General features: G+C 42.0%; 1 protein-coding gene across 13 annotated transcripts in view; it reads left to right on the top strand.

The window, feature by feature from the left end:
• The window catches only part of LOC133380132 (teneurin-2), a 995,941-nt gene that overhangs the window by 575,236 nt on the left and 407,971 nt on the right, over window positions 1-12,734 (top strand). The gene's annotated exons all lie outside the window — the stretch shown is intronic.

The following is a 12,734-nucleotide window of genomic DNA, read 5'->3' on the forward strand; positions in this document are numbered from 1 at the left end:
TCTGGAGCATGCCCAGTTTGTATTATTTTAGGATCACAATAATTGTTGAATCCTTCACATGACCTAATTCTATACATTCTATACATCCTGAGTTGACGGCAGAGAGAAAAACTAGTGAGTTAGAAGCCACTATTTCTTTGTTACAGGTTTTGTTCTCTAGACAATAACTTGTACTTTTCAGAAAAAACTCGACATAGATAAAGCCCTTATTTAACTTCTGTTCTTATTCCATCATGTCATGCTCCATGACACTGATTTAGTTGCTCCAGACTCTTTCATTGTTAGATTTTGTATTGTCTGTTTCTGAATCGGCTTGTTCCTTTTACTATTAGCTGGTCCTGGTAATGACCTTCTAAGTGTCCTCAGATGTTAAGTCTACTGTATCTGATAGTCAATGGGCTTTTCCACCTCCACCATAATTCTAATGACAGCCATAAATTTGCAAATTCTATAGCTTCCTTTGATTCCAGCCAACTTCGTTCTTTGATTACATAGAAACACTGTTCTCAGTCATCAAAGATGTGCCAACGTTGGAGTGCATGCAGCAAGCTCCACACACCTACGCAATTTGCTTCTGACACAGGTTTTTGAGTTTGTTTGTTTTTTGCAGGGGTAGGGGAGGTGAGGGGAAAATAGAGAAATAAGTCCAAAATAGCTTTAATTTAGCCCAAGACACGTAGGGCAAAGAAAAGAGAGACAAATGGCATAGGAATGGAGAATGGCATTTGTGAATGGAGAATGAATTTCACATAAACAGAACATCAATAACTGTGCGGTCATCAGCCTTCTTCTGCATTAGGCTATATCCTAAACACACTATGTAGTAAATCCCACAGAGTGGGACTGACTTCTGAATAAACATGTATATGATTTTGATGCTTATTTTGCTTACCTGACATAAAAGCACATTCATTGTTTGACATCTGTGAATGTTTGTTAGCGTTGCCATCAGGAAACTAGGAGTAAAATGAGCCAGTGTCAGTCTGGTCAATGCCAGAATGGGGAACTTTTTGGGACCAGTAGAAGCTGCTCAGGATTTGCTGAAGTGTGGGATAGAAGTATAATCAAACAATAAAAGATATTTCAGATTCTGCTGAAACTTGTTGAGATTAATATGCAAACATTATTTGTGTTATTTTATTTTGTTTTGCTAATTTTACTTCCAATTATGTATTTAAGATATGTCCAGTTTATTACTTTGCAAAAGGTACTCATTTAAAACTGTATCCACCCTCCCTCTGGAAGCTACTAAAAATGTTTCTGTGACAGTGCTGGTTGTTTCAAAGTCCTGGCTTATACCATCTGTCATATCAGTTGAATGGATTGTCTGCAAGGCAGTGCTGCACATCCCATGCTGCAACTACCCTGGCAGAGAAACCTTACACAGGATGAGAGGAACGCACAGGTTAAGTGCTAAAAGTACTTGCAAATGTTATCCCCAGCTGTGAAGAAGTGCCACCATAGGGAAGCATTTATCAGCCTCCATATGGTGGGGGATAACTTTTCAACTGGCTGCCAGTAAAATGAGTACAGGGTCATTCCATGAAAATGTCAACTTACAGCAACCCATTTTTCATTTTCTTATATAGTTAACATGCTCTGTATCATTTTAAAGATAATTTTTCAAAGTTTCATTATCTGGCAATAGTTTTTCAAAATGACATTTTACATGTGAGTAAAACAATCAAGATGACTCAGAATTTCTCTATTTTTTCCTGATCATTTTAACTAAAGATTTCTTGGACCACTCCAAGAAAATAGGCAATAGGTTAATGACCTTTTATTGTATTAATAGTTTTGCTTTCTGCAGAGCTTCCTGGACGGTAGTCCTGATAATTGGGATGGCTCCTCCCTCTGACTGTTCAGGCAGGGTCTACGTCTGCTGACCTCACCCGGGGGAGGGGCAATACGCTCTCCAGACCAGCACTGGCTTTTGTTAGGGATGGTTGGATCTGGTTGAGCTCCTTAAAAGCTCAATCACTTCTGCTTTCTGTGCTTTCCTCTTTAACTTGCATTTTTCTTTATGCCTTTCTTCTTGTATTTAGTTCCTCTTTTTCCCCTCCCCCCCTCCCCGTATCCTCAGTTGAGGGCAGGGTGGTGGTCACAGGGGGCTGTGTTAGTGGCACGGCAAAGGATCTTTGCTGCAGTCACATCTACTTGGGAGTAGGAAAGGGTAAGCAGTAAGGAAATGGAAGCATAGCAGGAAAGTGACTGCTGTTTGGGGCATGTCAAGACTCAGAGTGCACCCCCTCCTCGGAAGACAGCGAGGCAGGAGAGCTTTCTGAGGAAGAACTGGAGGGCTTGCCTCCTAAAAGGTGGCTTTTCCAGTCTGAGTTCTTCCCAGCAAGCTAGGCACATCCTAGAACTACATGAGGAAGAGCCTAAGAAGATTGAAACGACAGCTGCTGCTTCAAAAGAGGCGTAGACCGCTTCCCCAGTCAGGCAGCCGAGGGCAACCACGCTTCCTTTTCCTGACTCTTTCCACAGTTTATGGAAGGCAGAATTGGCCACCCCCCAAAAACAAAAGCCTACACACAAACTGGTCAACAAGCACTACTACTTTCCTCAGCAGGTGATGGAACAACTCAGAGTAATGGATTCACCAATGGCTCTACTCGCCTCATCCGTGGCTCTCCTGCTGGAGGGGAAGGGAGGCCCAAGGGACACCTGCAAGAAGTACATGGAAGTTGCACTACGTAGGAATGTCAAGGTGAAGGCAGTGACTTTCAGAGCTTCAATAGCTACCTCATCATGATGTGCCCCAGCATGCTGTGGGCCCAGGAGCTTGCCAGGATTCATGATGTCCCGAAACCAGTGAATGATGGTCTGACAATGCTTTTCATCACCGTTGCCTTCCAGGCATATGCAGTGTGAGACACCATGCAATTTAATATCAGAGCAATAGCAACCAGCACAGTAACTTGATGCAACATCTGGCTCTGCAGTTGGGACACAGATCCTAATTCTCAAATCCATCTGGCTAGCTATCCATTTGGTGAAAACAAACTGTTTGGAGAACCCCTGGAGAAGGTGCTGGTTGGGCCACAGGACAACCAGAAGACACTCCTGGGTGCGAAGAAGGATGAGCAGAAGCAGGCACAGTCCTTTGGGACTTCCAACTCTACCAGAGGCCATGCTCTTCAGGGAGACAACTGCTCCTACAGATAATGCTCTCACTTCAAGATCTGATCATGCAGTCCTGAAATCTGAACATCCTGATCCCATTGTAGCTGCCAAGAGACCTGATTATTATTATTTATTTATTATTACATTTGTATACCGCCCCATAGCCAAAGCTCTCTGGGCAGTTTACAACAATTAAAAACATTAAAAACAAATATACAAATTTAAAACACTTAAAAAACCAATTTAAAAACATGGCTGTTTGATGGCCATGGGTGCACATCATGCAGGCAATACCTGGATGTATGTGTGTGACTGTGCACGCTTGACAACCCTGAAGAAAGGTGGCTGAAGCCCTCCCTCCTGGGTTTGTGTCATCATTTAAGATGTTGTGTGTTCATTTGCTGGCACTGGAAGGCAGACACACACCAGTCTCACAGCCACCAAAAGAAAACCTTGCAGACCGGAGTGAGAAGAGGGCCGGTGATCATTGGTAGTTGCTCCCCCCCCCCCGTTATCTAGCCAGTTCTTGCTTTTATCTATTCACTGGACTAGCTGAAGGTGGATCAGGTTGCTACTGTGGTGCCTTGGGTGAAATGGACTATGTGAAGGACAGCTGCAGAGCAGTATTCACAGGAGGAGACGAAGCGGCATCTAGGAGGCTGCTTCCTTGAATACTGAATAAGAGAGGAGAGTGACAAAGGGGTATCGTGGGGTGTTTTTTGTTGCTTTGGTTTTTCCTTCCATCCCAAATCTTTCCTGATGATTCCAGCCACCTAGAGGTTTTGGATGCCCCTGCCCAAGGATTTGCATGTCTACTGTCTCATCTGTGGATTTTCCTTCCCTCGATGGTCCTAATGATTCTGATCTAAAATGATTTTGGAGCTTATAATCTGTCTCGATTGCTGGCAGACAGCAGCAAGAACAAGCTCAGTTTTGCAGCCTCGGGGCTTGATGCCAACTGCAGCGGCGACGGCAGCAGCCTGATCCCTCTCTCGTGCAGGTGGGGAGACAAGATGAGCGTCGGAAGGAGGATTTGGGGATGTCCTCCAGTCTCAGTGGAATTCTAGTCTCTATGCTGCCCAGTGCTATTGTCAAGGATTGATCCGGAGGGAAGGAGGTTCGACATCTCTTGTGGGTTATATCTGTCTGGTTTTTAAGAAACTGCCCCAGCATTGGTCGGGGGTAGTGCATCTCTGCCCCTTAACCCGCGACGGGGAATATACCCGGCAGGGAAGAGAGTGGGAACCCGTTTTACATACACTGTAGATTGTGGTGGCTGACTTCTTGTTGGTTACTGGAAGGGATGAGTTTGGAGACATTGGTCAGAAGGGAGATCACCTCAGGTGCCAGCTTGAATGGATGGGGAGCTCACCTGGATTCACACATGGCACAAGCAGTGTGGGCTGCTGAAGAGATGTAGGGAAGCACCATTTGGCTGGAATTGTGTGCAGTGAGGCTGACATAGCAGGGATTTGCACCTCATATCAAAGTTTGCCATGTCCAGGTGAGAACAGACAACATGTCTGCCAAGGAATAAAGGAGGCACAAAATCAAGTACATCATCTGTTCAACTGGGCAGAGTCCCATCTACGATTTTTGAGGGAGAAATACGATACAGGTCCTTGAGGGCAGAACACATGACAAGGTGCTGAGTGTGACAGCGGATTAGTTGAACTAGACAACCATATCAACAGCAGAGTGGCAGCTACACCCCCAGGTTCTCCAACAGATATTGAACCAATTTGAATGCCAGATCCTGGACCTGTTCGCAACCCAGCACAATTTTCAGTTGGCCAAATTCTTCTCACAACATTGTGGTACCAGGGCTCAGGGAGTGGATGCCTTGATGGCAGCATTGGCCGTGGAACCTGGTTTACGCTTTTCCATAATTCAACCTACTCTTACAGACAATTATTGATTGATTGATTGATTTAAAATATTTCTATCCTGCCCTTCTACCCTGTAATAGGGCACTCAGGGCAGCTTACAAAAATAAAATCAAACACGTACATAATAAAATTATAAACTTTAAAATACATAAAATACTATATACACACACACACACACACACACACACACACACACACACATATATACATATATATACAATTAGGTGGGTTTGTCAGTTGACAGCGGCGATACTGATTGTTCCACATTGGCAGAGGATACCATAGTTTCCGGACTTCCTTCATTTTTCCAGGGTGAGGCCCTGGCATCTACCTCTGTGAGAGGATTTGTTGATTTAAGGACCTGTTGTTCACCCACAGCTTGAGCTCTTCCAAATGACTGCATGAAGGCTAAGTGGCTCTGGCTGAGGGAAATGGGCTTTTCAGAGTTGATTCCAGAGACACTTTTGTCTGCCCATAAGGCCTTTATGTACAGCACATAGAGTTTCACATGGAAAGTGTTCCTGAGTTGGTGTCAAGTACAGGGAAGGGACCCATCCGTCAGGAAGATGTCTGACGTTCTGGGGTTCCTGCAGTCAGGGCCTGATAAAGGCCTGAGCACTAATACCATCAGACACCAGGCTGTGGCATTAAGCAGTGTCCTGGGCTGTAAAGGGGATTTTTCTTTGTCAGCACATCCCATTTCAGCTTTTTATTAAGGGGGTTGGACAACAGAATTCTCCAGTGGTTCCCTGGTTCCCCACGTGGAATCTCAGTTGAGTGATGTCGGCATTCATGGGGCTACCATCTGAGCCACTGGCAACTTGTGACATGAAGTTTCTCACTTGCAAAATCAGCTTGCTGGCCACTATTATATCAGCCCGTCATGTGTCGGAGGTTGGGGCCTTGTCTTCAGCCAGCCAGCTATACATTTTTCATGAGGACAAGGTGGTTTTTCACTCGGACCCATCCTTTGTTCCCAAAATTAATTCATTGTTTCATAGGTCCCTTCGTCTTTTTGCCCACATCCTTTTTTCCCTAAGGAAAAATTATGGCACACTCTAGCTGTCTGTAGGGCTGTCTGTTTTTACCTCAATAGAACTTCTTCCTTTCGGAAATCAGAAGCTTTGTTTCTGTGAAAAGATATCACCAGTCAGAAACTTTCATCTTTGATTACTTTGCAGTAGCTCAAGGAGATGATAATTCTGACCTACCACTGGAGGTCTTACCTCTCATTCCCTTTGGGGGAGGGGCTTTTACTTCGGCAACCTTTAAAAGCGCTTTTCCTATTCTGGACATTTGCAAGGCAGCTACACATTCTCCAAACACCACAAAATTGATTCCTGAGCATCTGCATCTGCAACATTTGGGTGGAAGGTTCTGCATGTTAGAAATGTGACAGTGCAACTCAATTTGAAGCCTGGGAGGGGATTGCATGCTACATGGAGAGTAAAGAGGTAGAGAAATGTCCTCCTAGATTCCTAGACTATTCTGTCCACTCTCACCTAAGCTGACCTTTCCTTCTAGGTGTAAACTGATATTCTCAGAGGAAATAAATCTCCCTTCCTGCTTCTTCTCTGATCTCAGCCTTCCTTTATTTTTTCTTGCCAGCATGACTCCCTGAGGAGGAGCACAGATGCAACAGACATCTCTTCTGCAGCATCTCCCCTCTAGTTATTCAGATGTAGGTATTTTCTATGTAAATGTATTTCCTACAATAAACTTAGTATGTTATTTTTCCTATATTAGACTCTCAGTGTAATTTCTACCAAGGTGAAGCGTGGCTACTGCTTAGTGTTTACTTCATGCGCTTAATTCTGCAAAATACCATTATAATCCATAGATCTCAACACTGCAAAAAGTAGTTAATGCTTGACCATCTGTTTGGAATCCCAACCTGGCACTTTATGCTTTGTTTATATCCCAAGTCTCAGGATTACCTTCGAGGAAACTGTGGGGGGAAATGGAAATTCTTACCATGAATTTCTGTTTCTATAGGCTCCTGGAAGCCAGTTCCCTGCCTCTTCATTCTGGATTTATACATCTGGATTAATGACTTCCACCAATGCAGTCAGGATTGCCAGGTCAGAAGCATCCCAAACCCTGAGATTTCAGAGGCAAATCCTAGTGAGCGTGCCCTGGTGGTGTCATAGATGTGTGCCCTAGTGATGTCAGTAAGCATTATACATTAAGCATCAACCACACTTGTTTGGAGCATACAACTTTAAACAAAAACAATTATCTGATTGGAAATTAAGATAGAAATCTTAGCTAAATGAGGGTGTTTCCAGGTCCAGCTGAAGTGACAGGATCATTCCTTCTCACCTACTTAGAGAGCCTAGGTAAGGAACATTTAATCTAACCTACTTGCTTCTGGCAAGAAGGGGTTTAAGTGCCCTCAGGCCAGAAGGCCATCGTAGGAAGAAAGCCTAGTATTGTGGAGATGTTAGATGGGAGCACTCAGGAGTTAAGACGGATTCCCCTGAAGGCTGCAATTTGAAACAAACTTACTAAGGTGTGTTTACTTACTAAGCCCCATAGAACTCAACAGGACTTACTTCTTGGTAGATATTGTTAAGATTGTGCTGTTGGTAAGGTTTAACTAGGAATCCTGTGCAAAGATATCCATATCAAAACAGAGTTGGCAACCCCCTGCCTGGAATGCCCTGCCTGCCTTTTAATGTAGCTGCTCCAAACTTCTTTACAGACTTGACGCTTCACTGCAGAGAAAGTTTTGAGAAATGAGTAAGAGTTAAGAGGATTCTCTACTCTTTCCTGCCTACTCTGTGGGTTGCTGTAAGCTCACTTTAACAGCCAACCCAATTCCACTGAGTAATAATTGACAGAGAGAGAAAACAAATGGTGTGGTTTACCTTCATAGGCAGTAGATTGGGAACAACAGCAACTGAAGCAACACTTCCCAGTATGTGAATTCTCTTCTGCCACTATTGGTCAAGAAGCAAACCATCATGCAAATAACAAGGTGCATCATCAGTGGGTTTAAAGGGGTTGAGCTGACCACATGGGAGTAAAGTCAGAGGTAAATTTCTGCTGTGAACTTCTGTTGTAGTGCAATCCTGTGCATGTTTACTCAGAAGCAAGTCCCAATCATGTACAGAGAAAGTACACTTTATGTTGCTGAAAGCTATATATTTACTGAATTTCTGATGTGAGACAATCAGGAAAAGGAAACTGTGAGTTTATCTATTGCCTGGAGGGGTGTCAACAAATCTTGTCAATCACAACCCTGATTTCACTTATTGGCTACAAACCTGAAAGGGCAGGGATTAGAGCAGCTGGTACTAACAGAAGTTGTGGGGGGTGGCTGACATTTTGGTTTATATCTTTTGAACCAGACCACCTAGAAACATTTTTTTAATGACAGCTAAGTGTCTGGACATTAAGGTGAGTCACCATGGAGACCCAGAGAGGACCCCCAAACACTGGAGTCCCTGGGCAAAAAGTGGACACCTGGCAATCCTAAATGCAGTACATGTGGGGAGATACCTAGGGCCTCCCAGGGATTTCATGGCATACTCTTACTAACAAATACTTTTTTATATTAGGTTATTTGTTTCTTGGATGCTCCTTTTTTCATGACAACTGACTTTATTGAAGTGGCGGGCCATTTGGGTCAGGGGTTCTTGTTATATCACTGGAGTTTCCTGGGGTCAAAGGGTTGTCCTTGCTCTGCCATCCAGGCTGCCCCTTCCCCCTGGGTGAGGTCATCAGAAGTAGACCCTACCTGAACAGACATATCAAATGTTATGTTGGTCAATATGGAATTACCTTACAGGAGTTAAAGAGCATTTCAGGGCTTCTTAAAATCAGTTTTATATAGATAAAGACACATTCATTTATACATAATATGTTCAACTGAGATGTCCACAATCTGCTTTTAAGCCATGAACTTACCAAGACGGTTTTTAATTTGCAGATTTTATTGTGATGTTAAATGGAAATAGAATATTCTGTGAATAGGATAAACTGACAAATGTTTCAGGGCATCATACTCCACAAGCTAGAGTTTAGGGGGGGAATTATTTCATAGGAAATCCAGTTTGTACAATGCTTGTATTCTCATAATGGTGACATATAAAGTCAGTTACAACAAAAGTACAAATGTTATGCACATAGTAATGTTTCAAGGTATGTAAAATATGCTGTGTTCTGTTCTGTGCAATATTTATTACATACATGCTTGTTTGTGCACCCGCAGAGAGGTTCTACAAGAATGCTTTTATCCTGGAGGCGTTTAGGCTGGAAAACTTGGCTCTGAACCATCTTTCAGTTTTCCATGTAACAGTATTGCTGGACCCCCAAAACAACAAAACATCTAGCTTTTCATGTTGGATAAAATTAAAAATGAGACACAAAAGTTTTGTCTGAGTCAGAAAAAACGATGTAAATGTATTAAAGCTTTGAAGTTGTGTAACCATTGATTTAGAGGAGTTTCAGTAGCTACTGTGTGTTAATTTCTCTGCATGTGCTCTCACCTTCATTTGCACAAATGCAGTTGGCTGAAATCAGTGGCAGTTTTACATTAGCAGAAAGGAAGGTATATTGGTTCAGTTTTATTTATGGGGTTTCCCAATGTGACTAGATTTGCCAGTCGTGCTAACTTCATATGGCATCTGTACTGCACTTTTATGTTATTGTGCTGTGTTTCTGTAAGCATCAGCACATTGTGTCAAAACCTTGATACCACTTTGTCAGATACTTCAGAAAACCCCGGTCCAAGATATAACCAAATCCATTGTACTGCCTTTGAAAGTTATGAGATTGGGGTTTAGTCCATTTAGTGGGTCAAGTGGCAAACCCAGAAAGAATAAAATTGATGTTGCTCTCAGTAGTTGGTATAAAGCATATACCACAAGCCCTATCGTTGTTCTGTCTTTGCGCTTCATAGCTGGAGCAGAGATTAAAGCATTTGCCAGTTAAATTCATTTTTTGTTCTCTCTTTCCATGCCAAACTTAAAGAATTAGAAAGTCACCTTGTCATCTTTTCACTGCAATAATTCTTTCCAAATGTTAAATACCATATTTTAAGTGTTCCTCTAAACTACTCTGACTTCTGTCAATCTGAGTCTTGAGCTTGGAAAATCATCAGGCCATCAACATGTCAGTGTGTTAAAAGTGTGGTAATTTTGGGTACTTAGGGTTTCCTTTGGAAACAATAGAAGTATTCTTTTCTATGGAAGCTAAAAGCCTACAATGTATTTAAAGTTGTTCTACTTGAAAATTGATATGTTGAGACTCATACTGATGAATTTTAGAGTGCTGGGACTATTTTGCCATCTTCCATCATGTGAAATAGACCAGAACTTGGGAAAATAAAGGGGAAATGACAGAAAGAGATGGTGAAGACGAGATGCTTATGTAGACAGCCTTAGTATATGTACAGAATCGGAAGAATACTTGCAATCCATTCAGTTCTCAGTTTTTTATTATAAAGTCAGATGAGATTGTTAAATATATTCAGACTTGACTTTAAATATATAAAGAGTAAAAAACAAAGGCTTCAACAGTCTCTTGCAAAAGATTGACCTATAACATTCTATATTTTGGCCAAAAAAGACATCTATACCAAGATGACTTCCACACCCTATCTATTCCTACAATCTATTATGCTAACGTAAGATCAATCATAAGACCTTCAGAACTGGTGTCATGCGTGTATCTTGGGATTTGACCAAACACTCTATCACCAGTTCAGCTTCTGTCATTGGCACAGAATGTGAGTGTTACGGAAGGCTGCAACCCAGGATGGGACAAACCAACCATATTCAGTATTCTAAAAGGAACTTGAACTGACACATTCTTATACTTCTTAAGTTATTGTAGTAAGCAATTTTCATGACAAACAAGGCTCAGCTGTTTATTAGTAGTCCACTTATCTCACATGATCTGTCTGTTTTCCAAGAGTAATGGAAGATGAATCAGGATTTTGGCTAGTACTTGCAACTGGGGATCAGAACCCTGACTAAGGTGGGTGCAACAGCACTATAACCTTGCAAATATATGGTAAAAACCTAAGAAATTGGTCCCAAATTCATGTTTGAGCTAAAAAGTGGATCCCAAGTCTAAAAAAGCTTAAAGGCTACTGTCCTAGTAAATGCTACATTTGGATTTTATTGGACTGACATCACTATGGGACACAATTCCTTACTACCTCCCCTACTGGTCAAGCCTGCTCAGTGATTTGGTATTTTAAAAGGCTTTTCATGTTTTTACCTATAAATATCCTGGATTCAGTTGTTATCTGTTCCTCTGTACACACACTTATGCAGCCCTTTAGATAATCTCAGGCAAGTCTATTACCTTTCTCCTAGAAATATCCTGCAATTTTTAAGTGTTCATATGCATTTCTTTTAACTCTTTCCCTCTCCAGAGTATTTTTTTGTAAGACAGGAGAGTTAAGAAATCATCTGTCATTTCTCTAGGAAGCTTTGCTCCCTTGCAGAATAGTCCTTCCATCTTTCCATAATATTTGCATTACCCAATTGTCGCAATATTGCCTCAGGATTAAGCCTAGCATGATGTCAGCAGTAAGACAATCTCTAGCATTATGTCTAAACAAATTTGAGTACAGATCTAGGATTTCATAGTACTGGTACTGTGCTAGACAGTAGTAATGTAGCACTGAGAAAACAAGTTTAGCTTTCATTATGTCCAAGAAAACCCATAGCAAATGACATTGTTTTGGAGTCACAACTTCAGTAACCCCTGTATGGATAAACAAATTTTGAATCACAAATTCCTAGATTGAGAGAATTTAGTTAAATAGTGTTTTCAGCTTTATAATTTATTAAACAATCTAGAGATGACTTGGGACATATTTCACTAGAGATATTTGGAGGGCTATACAAATACTAAAATAATAAAGAATATCTCAATCTGTGAAAAGTGGATAACTACATCTATATGGCCAGAAAGAACTTGCTTTTGGCTAGCTGCCACTTTTGGCATCTATATTACAAGGACCGCAATTGGATTTAGCTGAAGGTCAAGGTAAATGAGCCAATTAAAGAGTAAATGTAAGATTTGGGGGGGGGGGTCTGTCTGCCGATTAGGATATGAAGAGAAAGCACTAGCAAATCTTGTTCATCATTTCCCCCCTACTGTCTATTCTCTCACACATACATGTGCACATGTACGCACATCCACTCACATATACAGATATACAGTCCAATCCCTAAGGTTGTTAGTTTTCATATTTCAGGTTTTTGCCACCTGACATTTTTATATGCTATTTTATCCATGCCTTTTTATTCTTTACCTTTCTGCTACCCAAAGTCAATAAATTAAGGAAACATTGTCATGCTGAAAAATGGTTTTAAAATTGTCTTGCAAGATCCTTAATATGATATTTCTCTCTGTTTTCAGCCATACTGAGATACTGGAATGGTAATCCATGGTTAATGGTTTGCCATGGATGTCTTGTGAGCCAAGCAGGGAGGGGGCGAATAGATGAGGGCAAAACAGAGGATGAAGATGGTATGGGAACCTGGGGAGGGGACAGATAGTGGGATGGACTCACAGGGTGCCCCAGCCCCCATCTTGGACAGCACAGCCCCTCGCTCCTGACCCTCCTGTGGAAGCGCCGGCACTGCCACCAGAGATTCAACCTTGCACGTCAGATGTTACCCAGCCAAGCACTGCCCAGTTTCCCCCACCCAAACTGTCAGCCTAGCTTGAACAGGAACAACAAATAACAATATT

Source organism: Rhineura floridana, chromosome 3 (genome assembly GCF_030035675.1).
Source record: "Rhineura floridana isolate rRhiFlo1 chromosome 3, rRhiFlo1.hap2, whole genome shotgun sequence".
NCBI classification, from domain to species: domain Eukaryota; kingdom Metazoa; phylum Chordata; class Lepidosauria; order Squamata; family Rhineuridae; genus Rhineura; species Rhineura floridana.